Raw genomic sequence first — 15693 nt, 5'->3', positions numbered from 1 at the left:
TATGATATGAATCTATCACACCAATGTCTTATTTATCTGCTAATGAATGTTTCATTCCTTTAACTGGGTATTTGAAGTACCACTTGTTCTGTAAAGTAAAAGGAGGTCACAGAGATTTAGATCTTTCATAGCTCAAAAGGGTAGACATAGATTTCTACAGAAATGTCTATAAGAGACTAAATACAGAGAGAGATAGATCGAGAGAGAGAGAGAGAGAGAGAGAAGCACGGTTGTCAGTCCTTCCCAATAACTAACATGTTTTTTATTTCTGAATTTCTGAGGTCTCTCAGCCTTAGTGATATTTAGACAAATACTACCCCAAGGTGCATTATATTAAATAATGGGTTGGATAGCATATGATTAAAGAGGGACTAAGACATTTTTGGATGACTTTAAAAAATTAGGTGGCCAGCTAGAAGGCTTTCCAAACTACTGTGGTGACATGATGGTCCAATGATAAGGAATTATCAGCAGGAGTGCAAATATCCATTAAGGATAGTGTCTGACTTGGAGGGGTGTATGTCACTTATGTGGAGTGTGAAAAATGTTTTGACTGCTAAAATGAACTTTGTTACATTTTTTTCCACTCACTTTGAGAACATTGTCATTGTACTAACTGTTAACATGCTCTAACCCTGGTCTAACCTATGTTAGAACAATCGAGAGTTAGTGGAAGATTGAATTACAACACCCAGTATGCAGAAAGCTGCATATTTAGACAGCCAGGTTCCTATTACCAGATCGAAAGACCATAATCACAAATACGAAAAGAGCGACATGGATTGCGTGAAAGACGGAAATGCCGAATGTCCAAAATAGTGAAAATTTAAATGTCAAAGTGTAATGGTTGTCCCATCTGCCGTATAGCTCCGTAAGGTAAGTGTGCGATAGATAGAACTTTAGGGTTAGGATGTGGGTTAAGGTAAGTGAATAGATAGGTAATGTATGTAAGATTTAGTGTAGTGTTAGAAGTAGGGATTTATTTAACTGTATGTATGTGTATTATTTATTTTTTTTGGGTGTCTGTCTGTAGGGGAAGTGTGCGGTAGTTATGGACCTAGGGTTAGGGAGAGGTTAAGGATAGTGCATAGTTAGTTGTGTATGTGGGGTTTAGTGTAGGGTTACAAGTAGGGTTTTGGTGCTTTACTTTAGGTTAGAAGTAGGGTTTAGTTAGTGTATGTATGTGGTTTATTTATTTTGTTTGGGTAGGTACTGGTAGTATGTAGCAGGTGGTGAGGTTGGCCGACTATGACAGTTTGTTATTTTATTTTTCACTGTTTAGTGTATTTGGGATTTTTGCGGTTCGGGTTATAGGTGTCAACATTTAGGTATTCGAGTAAAGGGTTTTTTGATTTTGTAATATAGACCCAGATAGCCATAGGACAAGAGTTTGGCCTGGAGGAATCTATGCCAGATAAGAGAAGACCTAACACTTAGCCCTGTGTATACCACAGGTAACTCTTTTGTTATCAGAAGTGGCACCTATGACTCTAACTACATAAGTTCTGTCAGATCGCCAGTTAGCTAGCCACCTAGAAACATGAGGATGTGCACGCAGATTTACAACCATGTCAATAATACATGCATGGGGAATAGTGTCAAAGTTCATGGCCAGGTTGAGATATTCAGAAAGTACTGCATAACCACTATCCACAGCTTTGGTTATTTTTCCAAACAAATGAATAAGGTTAAAGTGGCAGGAATTCCACTGATGAAGCCAAATTAATGAGGGCCCAGGATTAAGAGATTTTCAATATCCAGATTAATGAGATCTGAGATAATATGGTCCAAAGCTTTGCATATGAAGTTAGTGAGATTAATATACATATTGTTACAAGGGTCCATGGTTAGTTCATCATTGTGTAATGGCATTCCTATTGCTGTTTTCCAAGCTTTAGGACTGTAGACCGTGAAAAAGCTTTCACTACAGAGCTAATGTAAACACAAGAACCCATCTCTGAAAACTGCTCATAACCCAGGTAAATGGAAAACATCCCACAGCACTTATCTAAGAGAAAATGGAGCTTCATTAACAAAATCTGAAAATATACTTAAGCATCAAAACATTGTTTCTTCACATATCCAAGTACATTTAGATGACTTCAACTCATCTTAAATAAAAACAGAAATACATTTCCCATTCCCCCCCTCTCACATACTTTCTTCCACAACTTTATTCTAATCTTTTTCATTACGAAGTCACAATCTCATAAAATGACTCTTCCCGTCATATTCTCAAATATCACACAGAGCAGCAAATGATATTTTATACGTGAACAGCCTTACTTATTTTATAATATTTTATATTTAACATAATCATTTCAATGGTTTACTTTTAAAACCAATGTAAACTTTTTTTCAGTTACTTTCATTTTCTAACATTTAATAAGATCATGAAAAATGTCTTGTCAACATTGCATACTGTATATAATCACTCATCTGATAAATCATTTAGCTTTTATTTGCATTTTTTGCACTAATCACCGCAATAAGTCTGTAGTTTCACATGTCTTACTAAATCTGTTCTGCATTTCATTTACAGCACATTTTGCTTCCTTTGTCAGTCTATGCCAAAGCTTTACACAATAATTATTCATGGCTTTTAACTCCATTTCCTTTCTTGTATAACCTTTTCCTATACCCAGCTTTTTTATTTTCTCACTTTTTCCATTACTCAAAACGTCTTCTTACTTTTATAGCAACATAAACCATCTTCATTTTATTGGTTGCATCTTTTGCATTATTCAAAATAATTCCACTAATTCTAATAACATGGACAGACTATATTAAACATAATCCACCCATCTTTTTTTGCAATAAAGTATACCTCACTAAAATGGGTTTAACCAAGATCTCCAGATTATTTTAAAAATGTTTACCAAAGACTCATTTTTCCTTACTTAACTAGAAAAGTAGACACTCTCTTTTACAGATCCTGACGTACCCAGAACATGCAAATGTATCATATGTCATTTTTATTATATGTCATTTGAAATGAATTCTACATACCAGCTAATTAATTAACATTTTAACAATTCCTTCCTTTCAGCTTCTATTTTCTTTTCAAATATTTTATACTTAAAACTTCTATTTGTCTTTTTAAGAAAAAGAAAAAGAAACTTCAATTTGAATAGTATTCTCAAAGCTCTTATTTTTGTCATCATTTAATAAATGGTGTTGTATTTTTACATAAACACCAATATAAGCTCTATTTTAACTGCTATTACTGAGTCAGCAGCATAAGCTATTAACATAATATTTTTAGCCCCTTGTTATTCTCCCATACTGCCTTATCAGCCCCATCATAACACTTTGTTATAACCATATTTGTTACTATGTAAATAATGGTGTGTTCATTAGAGATCCCTGTCTTACTCCTCTTTTAACCATCACTTTTGCTTAGTGCCATTCATGGACTAGTACTTTATTCCATGTTATATTAGATACTAGATCTACAACTTTTCTTAACCTAAGTCCCTTCCATTTTGCTTTATTTCTTATTATAAAGCTTCACATTTCTTTAAGTATAACTCATATATCCATTTGATTGTCCTTTATTCCATATATCCCTTCCTAGATAACTTCTCCTAGCAAACCTCCAGGACTGTTTTAATAACATTCAAAAATAACTTAGAATTTGTGTTACTGAAAGTTATTGGTCTTCGGCATCTTTTTTCCTCCCATTCCCTTTTAAACCTTGATGTATTTCTTCACTGTATAAACTACTTTCTATACACTTATTCATTGTTTTTAATAATAACTTCTTTCCTTGTTCATCCAAGTTCTTAAAAAAATCATACACTAAATCAACCAGCCCTAGCGCACTAGTTATAGCTTCTTATATTACTTTTCTCCGTCCTTTTCTTGTTGCATATGCTTCATATCATTGTACTTGGTTTTCTTGAAGTCTTATAACTCCCTTCATGTACACATACTCTCTTACTAGCATTGTTATTTCAATATATGAAGAGAAAAAAAATAATTTTTAAGACTCATGCTGACTATTCATCCTACTTTTTTCTTTATTATTTTCTAAAAATGTGATACAATTTCTTTCTTTTCATATCTATGCCCATGTACCATATTTGCTATTATAGTTCCTTTTTTTTCAGAGAACTCTCTTTCTCTCACTCTTTCATAAAAATATCTTATGATCTCTACACATTTTCTGATTATTTTATACATGCCTACATCATATACACTTCCTTACATTTTTCTGTAACATTATCCTCCACTCTTTCCAATAATTACTAAACTGCCTCATCAATTCATGATGTAGCCAAAACAATGGAATTATTAATTACATTCTTAACTCTTAATTCTTAACTCCTAAATATCTGTAACTGTATAATCCTAACTTTAAGTCTTTTCAGACCTTATCTTTCCTTTATAACTTCTGATTTACCTATTCTAGCTCAAATAGTAGTCTGAAAATTCTGTTTCTTTCTTTCTTCTGCCTCCCCCATATCTATCATATTCGCAAAAAAAAAAAATCATTTTCAGACTTTGTGTCCTTGAATACATGCAAATTGTCTACTTTTACATAAGTTTAGCCCATTGTGTCTCTTTAGGTTTGTAGGCATTTTAAGATCCAGTAAATCAGTAATTTAAGTAGGAATTAAAATTTCTAGCCATAGCCATTTATATTTATTATAACTAGATTTGTATTTCCTAGTTTCCTTCCCAAATAATCTTTTCCTGTATCTGATTGATAGTAACCTAAATCTTAATGCTTTTCTGTCTTTCTTCAACCATATATATCAGCTTTCTCTGAAACTACAGTTGTTACATGTAGTAATTTTACCTCTCTATTTTTAAATATAACTGCAGTCCCTGAGCATAGCTCCCACCCAAAGCTCCAAGCCATTTTAGCTTTGCAAACATGTGATAATTGTAATTTTTGTTTTTCATTTAAATACTTTTTATCTTGTAAGCAGTACATATCTGTTTTAAAATTTTCATTTCACTTATAAACTGGAAAATGTCTTGTCTTACTTATATTGCTATTTATATTAAAGAACTTAATTAAGGTTAAGTGCTTTAACATAAAAAATCAAGACTTCATCACAACAAATTTTTTATTGTTACTGTATCTTCTCTCCAGTGAATGTATAATCATTCCATGTCTCATATAATGCCTTTCTGTCATCAGCATTCAAAACGTTTTCTGCTAGCTGAAAATATTCAAGTATTCCTGACTGTCATCCTTCCCAACTAAAATTATGGGTTCCCAAGAGGCAATCCCTTGTATGAAGATGAAAGACCCTTAGGGATGATACAGGATCCTTTTACTAGGTATGACAGGAGCAAAGACTGTCTCTAAAGGTGCAAGAAAATGCTTGAAGATTGTAGCTGTGGAGGGCCAAAGCATTTTTAAAAATTAAGAACTTGGCCTAACTAAATCCAAGAACTTTAAACAAAATGTGAATAGTTTTACAACCTTTCTTTACATAAAAAGATACCTGCACTATATGCTTAGCTTTGAGCTAAAGATTCAACTATTAAGTCACTTTTTTCACATAATTTCAATAATGGAGACTATACAAAAGAGATGGTAATGTCTAATCACTTGAAAGAAACTATTTGAAAGTCAGAGTGTTCAGAAGAGAGAAAAAAATGAACCAAAATTCTTGTGCATTAAAACTGTAACAGATAAATCTGAATCCAGGCTAACTAGTGTTACATAATGTACCAGAACATGAATTCTTCGTTTTTGCAGCCCTATGAATCAAAGCTATAATAACATGTCTTGTAGTTCCATGATCTAAGCTTAATTCCTGATCTCTATTCACTGCTTGTGGTGGTATATACATGTCCTTCTTGTGACTGTGTGGGTTTGACTCATGCACTTCAGTTTCCTCCACCTCCAAAAATTATGCAGGTTTATTGGCTTCAATAAATCATCCATATGTATCTGTTTTCTCTACCCATGCTGTTGTCATGGCTGAAAATTATCCAAGCAGGGCCAGAAGAACATCCATTAATTATATAACAGGTATTTTCAAAAGCTATCTATTAATATAAGCTGGAGAGGGTTTTTTTTCCCTAAGAGCAGTATTAATAAACCATGTATGATGACAATGCACATTGTATGGTCCATGTTGCTTCCACAGTCCTGGTCTGTGGTACTAGTTGAGGGAGGGCCACATATATATAATCACACATGAGGGCATTTTTCTTTTATGAATCGATCTGCTGTTTGAATTGTGTTCAGACAAGGACCGTACATCATTGCATTCAAAGTTTAAGAATTACCTGGTCCCTTTGCTCAGTTAATGAGCTACTTTTAAATAAAATACATAAAGATTTTAATAAACTTATAAAAGTATGTAAAAAAGTGCACTAGCATCTATATCAAAAAGGAACAATGACGTATTATTTAATTATATCCGAAAAGTAAAAGAAAAATATTGACTATAGTTGACTTTTGATAAATAATTATATAATATATGATACAAAAGGAGTCACAGAATCTATAGCAGACAGCAAATTCTCCAATAGCTATAAAAGACAAAGTCTACAAGCATTACATCTAACTCAACTAAATGCAATCCACTTATACTACAGGGAATATGATATCTATGGCAATAAATCAGTTTCCTACAACAAAATGAGTATTCCACACACATCACATTAGATATTCTTGTTATTGTATTTATTACATGTAAACAGGTTTGGTGTAAGACTGTACTGTTTTTTGTCCATGAATAATGTACTACTAGAGGCACATTATCCCTTCTTGATGTCTCTGAATATTTATGGGCTGAGTAACAATTAAGCCAGTTGTGAAGGACATTGGTGGCCTTATACTAAAAGAATCATAAGAGTATGGTGTCATCAATAAAAATCATTGACAGCCCAACTATTTTTCAAGAGGCATCACAATAGCAAGAAGAAGGACTAACTACACATAAATGATTGGGTGGGGAAAGCAGAACAAAAAAGATAGAATGATAGGCTACCTACAGCTAATGGAGTACCTCAAAGTGTTCAAACTACTCATATTTGATCTCCATTTTGATATTCAATTTGTTCAGCAAGTCCCAGGAATCACAAATAATATGTGGGTATAGATCAAACATATGTTTAAGCTTTTGATCATTAGAACTTCCTGGCTTACTTCGGATGACAACATGTGTCTTGAACAGTTCAGAAGCCTGAAATTGATGTTCCAGTATAGAGGATGCCCCTCATCTCTGCAGGATATGACAGTCAATGAAGTGTGGGTTGGAACAAGTAACAAATATGTAGCAATCATCAAGAATTGGTTACAACAACTTGTGAAGGCAGACAAGGACCAAGGTGGTCTAGGTTTTCATAACCACATGAACATGGTGTTACATTATACCCTAGATGCCAAAGATATTGAACTTATATTGCAAAAGATCTGATTTGCATTGCAGTGTGATGACAAAATCAAAATCCATTTTGTAGAACCCCCCCACACACATTTTCACTTACAAAAATAAGCCTAATATGAAATGCATTCTAGAAAAAACAGGGGCAGGCAGTAGGGGACTATCAAACAGAAGGAAATGTGGACATTGTCATCAATGCTCATGCACAGACACCTGTTATCAAGGCCCTTTGTTGAACAAAGTTGTTAGTATAATGACTGGCAGTAAATATAACTGTGCAACACAAAGAGTTTTCTATCTGGCCACATGCACTTCATGTTCTGCTTTTTACATAGGCAGGGCCAAAAATGCCTTGAATAAATGAATATACCAACACACTTACAGCATACAGCAACAAGACAAAAAGACTGCACTGGCAAAGTACTTTACTATATGCCCAGGGTTCAACAAATTTGTTTTTTAGTACATGAACAGATTCAGATGGTACCCTATGTTGGGGATTGGCAAAACAAACTTTTACACCGGGAAATGTTTTGGTAACTTAGACTGGATGCAGCCAATTCACCCAGTCTCAATGACATCATTTCAATCATTACTGAACTGAGAAAATGAGCCAGTATATTGTGATTGCTGCTCTTGGCTTTATGTGAGGTTATTGTATTTGATAGTATTTTAGTTAAGTTTATTTTCTTAATGCCAAAGTAATATTTTTTTGCTGATTTTCTACTATGTTTTTCAGCTTTTTCTTAGGTTTAAATTTAAAATAAGTCTTGAAGACAAGCACTTCACCAGTAAATCAAAGATGTCATGAAATTACATATTGACTGGTTGTTTCTGACGGTGTATTGTTTCAATCATTTTAGAAGGTAGTGAGAAAACTTTAAGAGGAAGTGAGAGAGTTTCATTCATGGTTCTGATGATGTCTGTGTAAATAGATGAAAGCAGTCAACCGTGATTGTACTTGATCAAATAAATGTGTATTTTGAGGACCACTTGGTTTGGCTTACTGATTGTTTTTGGCTTTTCTATGGACAGGTATTTGCCTATATAGTTTTCTACACTTACTATGAATGTTCAGGGTTATTCTAAAAACTTAGAAAAACTTCCCAAAGATCATTGTGGGGACTCCCTTCTGGCCTAGGCAACAATGATTCTACCGTCTTTTAAAAATGTCCAGGAGCAGTTATCACACATTTCCTCACAAACTGGATCTACTCACACAAGACTAGGTTTGTTTGATACATCCTGACCCCAAACATTTACAACTGACTGTCTAGATAATAGAATCCTAATATCTTTTAGGCATCCTTGTTTTGAGAACATGCAACAGGTATTAAAGGTGGCAAGGAAACCTCTCAGCCTTCTCTCCCCAGTCAGTCTTAGCTATGGTAATCTATCCATACAGCTTAGACTATTGCAGCAGTGATAAGATAATGAATGTGGTGTAGCTGTGTAAGAAACTTATCATATCAGCCGATTTCTGAATGATCACTGCTGCAAGTAGCCTCTCCCTCTCTCCATGCCATATTTTTCCATGCCCTTTTGCGAGGGTATGGTCCTTTGTGTTACTTTGCTTACATTGTCCTTGCCATGGCTTTACCCTCCTTCTCTGTGTTGAATGCAATCTCTGAAGGGATTGACTTCCAAACCTGACTTTTATGTCAGTTCACTAATTGCTTGGGTGTATGGAAAGTGCCCTGAAGCTTTGGAAGCTGTATAGCTGTCATATTCTTATCAGGATATAACCCATATAGGAAGGCTAATGCAGCAGTGAATATTCAAACATCTACTGTTATGGTAAGTTTACTTACACAACTTTACTTTCACATAATCTACAATCATCCCAGTCTTTACTGAAAGACCCCCTAGCTCCTCTGGAAGGCAGTTTGATGTAAGGCCCATGTGGAGCTGCAAAAAAATATCACATAATTATTTTATGAGCTTCCCACTAGATAAACTGCTGCAGTTTTCCCTCTCAGGCAATTTACTGTTTTGTTTTGGACTACTGGCCAGGGAGATAGCCCCAGTTCACTTAGTTGTATGTATTCTGGCTTCACTTAGTCCTTACCCTACCCTACCACTATTACCACCCACCCCCATATCAGTTCCCTTATACATAGGAACACTCTCACAATTACCTATCACAAAACAGTTCTCCTACATGCATATCCAAGTCAATGCAATACCACAGTAATCAGATAACTACTAACTTAGACATCACCATATTATTTAATCTTGCAAAAGAAGATCTTCAACAACACTTAGGCTCATCTCTGTTTACTTAATCTTGTTTTAGAAAAGCTTTCCCAATATACTGGTGCAATAATTGTATCGCTCTTATTCCTTACTTGCTTTTCTAGACAGTGTCCTATTCATTCCTCACTAACAGCTTCCAGTTCCTATTGTTCTTACATTTTAAAACCTATCTATCCCATTACAAACTCAATATGAGCACTAAAGGCACAATTCTGGCAGAACCTGCAGACCTGGTGGTAGCAAGGGCGCTAGTCACCTGGCTAACTATATGTAAACTGCAAGCAACTGTATTTTGTTAGAGCAAAAAAAACTGACAACAGGGATGCAAGTTACTTTGATAATCATCTGTAAATTGCACATATATAAATTTGGATGCATCACCTAACTGGTGACAAGACTAAATGACTGTTCCCTGTCAACATTAAACTAATGTTAAAATGAAACAAAAATGAGCACTTCTCTCCATTAACTAGCCTTCTCATTCCAGGTGACAGCTGTACTATGAACATGTTAAACTGATAATCCATTGCCTAAATCTACTAGACACATACTTTTCTGTTAAGTTGCCTAATATATTCTCAATCTACTTTTCTATTTAACCCTGTTTTAACACAACAATCAACTTCCATATTTGTAACATTACCTACTGACCTTATCCTAGCATCAATTCTTTGCCTTACATCATCTTAAATTACTCCATTTGGAGGCTGTTCCCACTAAAATATCTCAGCTTGAAAAACCTACTATACAGGTATGTATGCAAATCTAGCACTCCATCTTACCATCATCACATATCCTTCCAAGCACACTACCACTTGAAAAAAAAAACCTCTCTCATCTGCTGATCCACTCACTGCTACCAACTTTAGTATCTGTCCACCCTCTCTCTTTCATACTTATAGCCACTTAGTGACATAGTTATCCAGAATGGAATTCCTAGTGCATATGCTGTTAGTATAAAAAGTTCGGTTTACAGGGAAAAGCAAAAGGCCTTCTCTTATAAACTTTATTGCATACTTAAGTACATACTACAATCTGGAGATATCCACTCATACCCAGATTTTTGGGCTCACACATACAGACATACAGACAGACACACACACAAGCATGCACGCACACACACACACACACACACACACACACACACACACACACACACACACACACACACACACACACACACACCTATACATACACACATTATCAGTTATGAATAACAGATAGCCCCTAGGCAAAAATGACTTAAAATAGCCTGCATCAGCATCAGCAGCATTAATGACTAAAGGTTACTTGTACAAGTATGGTTAGTATCTGAGTACTCCATTAAAGTGGTGGAGATGCATGGTTAATTGATTGTTATTGACCCAACCTTATATTTAGAGCCTCTGTGACTGCCATGAATAACAAGACCCCTAACTGGGATCTAAATACACCAACCCTATCCAACCACACACATCATTACACTGTGTCTATCTATACCCCCCTCCTTCCTCCATTTCATCCTTACAGCGCATCTTCAAATATATGTTTTGTACAGGTACTCCAATAAATTGTATAATACTAGGAGATTTAAATATTTATGCAACAGACCTAAATACCCGCCAACTAGACAGAGCACTACAATTGCTAGGACTAGAACAAATAGTTAAGAATAAAACAAGACCTATTATTCATATCTCTGGAAATTATTCCATATTAGACATGTTAATAACTATTTTAAGTCATAGTTGCATATCTGTCAGTATTCTTCCTATCATAGTGATATCTGCCAAGGGATTTCATATTTGTCCTTTAAAACCTATTAGAAGCCACCACAAACCATTACAAGAAGAATTTTCTCACTAGTTGAAAAGGCCAGAATCTTAAACAGCCTTAGAGTTGCTGACGTATCTATAATGCCAATAACCCTAAAAGAGCCCTTGCACTTTTTATTCATACATTTACAACCAGTCAAAATGTCTTCTTTCCTAGAAGAAGGATAAGGAGGAGGCATGATCTCTCTGTATTATAATTAAATCACTGAACGAAAGAAACAGAACATGGGTGCATTGGAATCAGGATACAAATAACAACAAGCTCCTTAAAAACGAAATAAATCTATGAGAAGAAGTCAGGGTAACTGTTAACTCTGCCCAGGTCATTTGCCTTAGAAAACAGAAGGAAACCCTGCCTTCCTCAGTAAAATATTTCTGGAAGGCTATAAAACAACAGGACAAATCACAGATGTATCTTAGATAAATGAGAAAGTAGCCACAACAACTTCTAATTCATGGAGGACTATAAAAATTCCCAGTACTATCCTTACTATTAAAACGATAGCCCTTTCCAAGCAACATAATGAAAAGGGTATTCTCTCTCTCTCTAACTCTTAACTGATTGCATTTACATGTTCTGTTTCAAAGAGATAGCTATAAAAACAAACTAGACACCTTCTGACTCAAATTAAAACACAGGGGCTAAATTAAATACATTATGCTCCACATTCCTAAAAATGACATTAGAACATCAGAACTGATATAGCCAAAGCCCAAACCCACATCATTAATATTTTGGCCACTCCCACTATTTCCCTACCATTTTCAAACAACCGTTACACTACTGTCAAGTTCATAAGCCCAAGACCTGCCAATATTATAGACTTATGCCTAATGTATATTATAGACTTATGTCTAATCTAAACTCCCTAGCTAAAATATTTGAAAAAAAAAACTTCTCTATAAACATATCTTTTCACACATAAAATGGATACGGTCTATTATGTGACTAGCAACATAGCTCCATAAGGCATATAACACTGTGACATAACTCTACGTAGTAACTAATAGAATAATCATTTCTTAATAGGTGGATTAATTATTGATATGACTACGGCATTTGACCCATCCCCCTTCTACAAGACAAACTATATAGGCTTATTTTTGGAACTAATACGGTGTTGTGGTTTAAAAATTTCCCCAAGGATAGCAACTTCCATTTTAAAAGCAATAACACCTTCTCTAATATTACTACCCTTAATGTTGGGATACCTCAAGGATCAGTGTTAGCCCCCCCCCCCCGCTCTTATCTCCCTTTATAAATGATCAAACTTAGAACTTCCCAAAATGGAGCTGGCCATGTATGTAGAAGAGCTTCTCCTACGCCACTATAGCTAGACTCTACCACAACTACAACAAAATATACAAGACAAGTTCCTTTCACTTTGAACATGGAAAAATAACAACAAAAAATAAATAAACAATAACAAAGTCTCAGAAAATCCAGCTGCATGATATTTGATATCATACAAAATGTCATTCCTTTATGTATTACACATTAGAGAGAACTATAATAATGTAATACACATAGTTACTCAGCAGAAGTAACTTGGATGTTTCTTTTGATCATTTTCTGTCCTTATCACATTGATAATGCTACAAAAAGCTGCTTGCACAGCAGAAACGTTCTACAAAAATATCTCATCTTTTATCACCAAAACCAAGACATTCAATTATCAAAAATGTACAAATTCCTAAATGAGAATATACATTACCATAATCTCAACCCTAGCACAAACACCCCATCACATATAGTAGCAATGAACAGAATCTGTTGTTTTGCTAATACCTATACATTGTGAGCACATTGCAGATATTCAATACAATACAATATATATTTTTTTAAATCCTCACACTTGATCACTGGCCACATTTGAAAACCAAGCTATGTGAGACACTTCCTATACACTCCATAACTCACAAGAAGAGGAATTACTTCTCATAAAACTGTATTCTGGATACACTGCAAGTAAGAAGGAATCACCATAGAAGTTAGATCAGAAAATGCTTAACAGTATTTCAAAGCAAAGCTAAATGACCACTAAATGAGTAAGTTACATGTAATTGTTTTAGAGACATGCTAAGAAAACCCCTTTTGCCAGTGACGTTTTCTCATTTTCACTTAAACTTTTTTTTCCCCAAAATGTTTTTATTAATTTTATAACACAATAACTTAATAGTACAGTAACAAGAAAAAAGAAATAAACTATATACAATGTCCACAACAACTAAAAAAGCAATATACATAGGAGAACACGTAATATTTCTCTAACAGATTAGACAATGTTGTCCAAGTTATTAAATGGTGGGTTGTGCTCATTGTTTTTATTATAGCAATGTCATTCTTAACAAATGTATTTTACAAGATGAATAAATTCAACTTTAAAGACAAGAGTAGATTAGGCTTTCCTTTTTTTAGTAACAATTTTTCTTGCTATAGAGTTATAGACCATAGTAAAAATGTTTGTTTTTTTACGAATTACTTCAGGAATAGGAACATTGAAAAGGATGAGGGAGTCAGAAATTATACAGTTGTCGTTCCATAGTGCTTTACAAAGATATTCGAAGTCTAACCAAAATGGGGAAATTATTTTGCAATTAAGAACCATATGTATCCAGTCAGCATCGTGGTGTCCACATCTCCAGCATTTCATTTCATCTTTCTTGTACATTATTGCTAGTCCATCTGGAGTGAAAAACATCTACATAAACATTTCCATGTGTATACACCATAGAGCAGGGAAGATGTGGATTCCTTCATCGACTGTAAATAAAGTTTTTTTATCTTTTTCTGAGAATACTTGTCTATTAACTTCACTTGAATAATTCCAAAAAGAAACGTCTGTTTTTCTAAAATCATTTCTGAGAATTTTATAAATAACAGATATGCATGAAGTATTCTTGGGTGAGCTATTAATAATTGTTGAAATAAAATTCAATATTTTTAAGTTACTTTTATTGTGTGCCTCTAATGAGGGCACAAGCTTAGTATGTATAAAAGCTTTACAAGTTTGGATGTTCAGCCAATTGCAATTTTGCAATCTATATCTGCTGATCAGATAGTCTACAGAATTTATTTTATTAGCTGAGAGAAACTGATTCCAGTATAATAGGTCACCCTTCTTAAAGTCTAATATTTCCTGAGTATCAAAAGATATCAGACATTCATTTGTGTAAGCAATAAGAAACAAAATCATTAATAAATTCATAATTAATTGACTAGAAAACATAAGCTTTTTAAACAGCAGCAATATTTGGTTTATAAGAGGTGTGAGAACAAGTTTTGACCTTTCACTTTCAATGTATATTTTTAAAATCCATATAAAGACGTTTGTATGTATTTGAGTATGGCCACTGAGATAAGATAGTGATATAAATATAAACTTATTAACTCATTCAATCCAATGAAGCTCAGGAAGTTTGCACTGTAACTTTCAGTGGGTGGAGCCTAGGCCTTTTGACAGAATCAAATTATGTCCTCACATTTCAAACAAAAGGTCATATCTCTGGAACCATATATGGATGACTTTTCAACACAAACTATTTTTATAACAGTAGTATTGTTTAGGTCCTAGGTCTTAAACTGAATTTCATAATTCACAGTAAACACAGTAACTATTATGTTTGTAACATTTTGTAAGCAACTTACAATATCTCAGCAACCACTCAAGTTACACACATACTGTCAGCAACATTTTATTCATCTAGCTGAGAGCTTTCATATGATGCTAACTAGTTCTGTCTGAGTTATTTGGTTGTTGAGATATTGAGAAAAATGTGAAAATTATATTTCTATAAATTGATATCATAAAACCAACAATTAATATCTACTTATATGCAGTAGACAGAAGTCAAATTGCAGTTGAGTTTGCCATTGTGTAAGCTTTAAGAAGAAAGCTTTTAAAACATTGCACATAGCATGGGTTTTGGAATTATTGATATAAATATGAACAAGCAATATTTGATGCCTAGAGGCATCAGTAGGAGGTAATGGCAGGTGCTCCCGCAAGTGTCACTCAGATGTAATGAGGCTGTTTGGTACAATTCATTTGTACAGCACTGTATATTATCTACTGATTTCATCTTACAGCATTCTTTGTTGTTTTTCTTTCTTAAACATTTGTGTACCCACCATTCCTGTACTTATTGTCAGTGTTTATTTAGCCAGGCATTGTATCACTGCCACTCATATAATGTAATATATTGTTTTCGGCTCCTATGGAGCTCACATTGTAGATGAAAAGGGTTTCAGACTGGCCTGCCTA

At 34.2% G+C, this 15693-nt stretch overlaps 1 protein-coding gene across 1 annotated transcript in view; it reads left to right on the top strand.

Moving 5' to 3' along the window:
- The window catches only part of MYL3 (myosin light chain 3), a 359242-nt gene that overhangs the window by 288560 nt on the left and 54989 nt on the right, over positions 1-15693 (top strand). The window lies entirely within an intron of this gene.

This window comes from Protopterus annectens, chromosome 3.part0, assembly GCF_019279795.1.
Source record: "Protopterus annectens isolate FY-2018-M chromosome 3.part0, PAN1.0, whole genome shotgun sequence".
NCBI lineage: Eukaryota > Metazoa > Chordata > Ceratodontiformes > Protopteridae > Protopterus > Protopterus annectens.
Note: the sequence above shows the minus strand (reverse complement) of the source record. Positions and strands in the feature narration are given on the sequence as shown.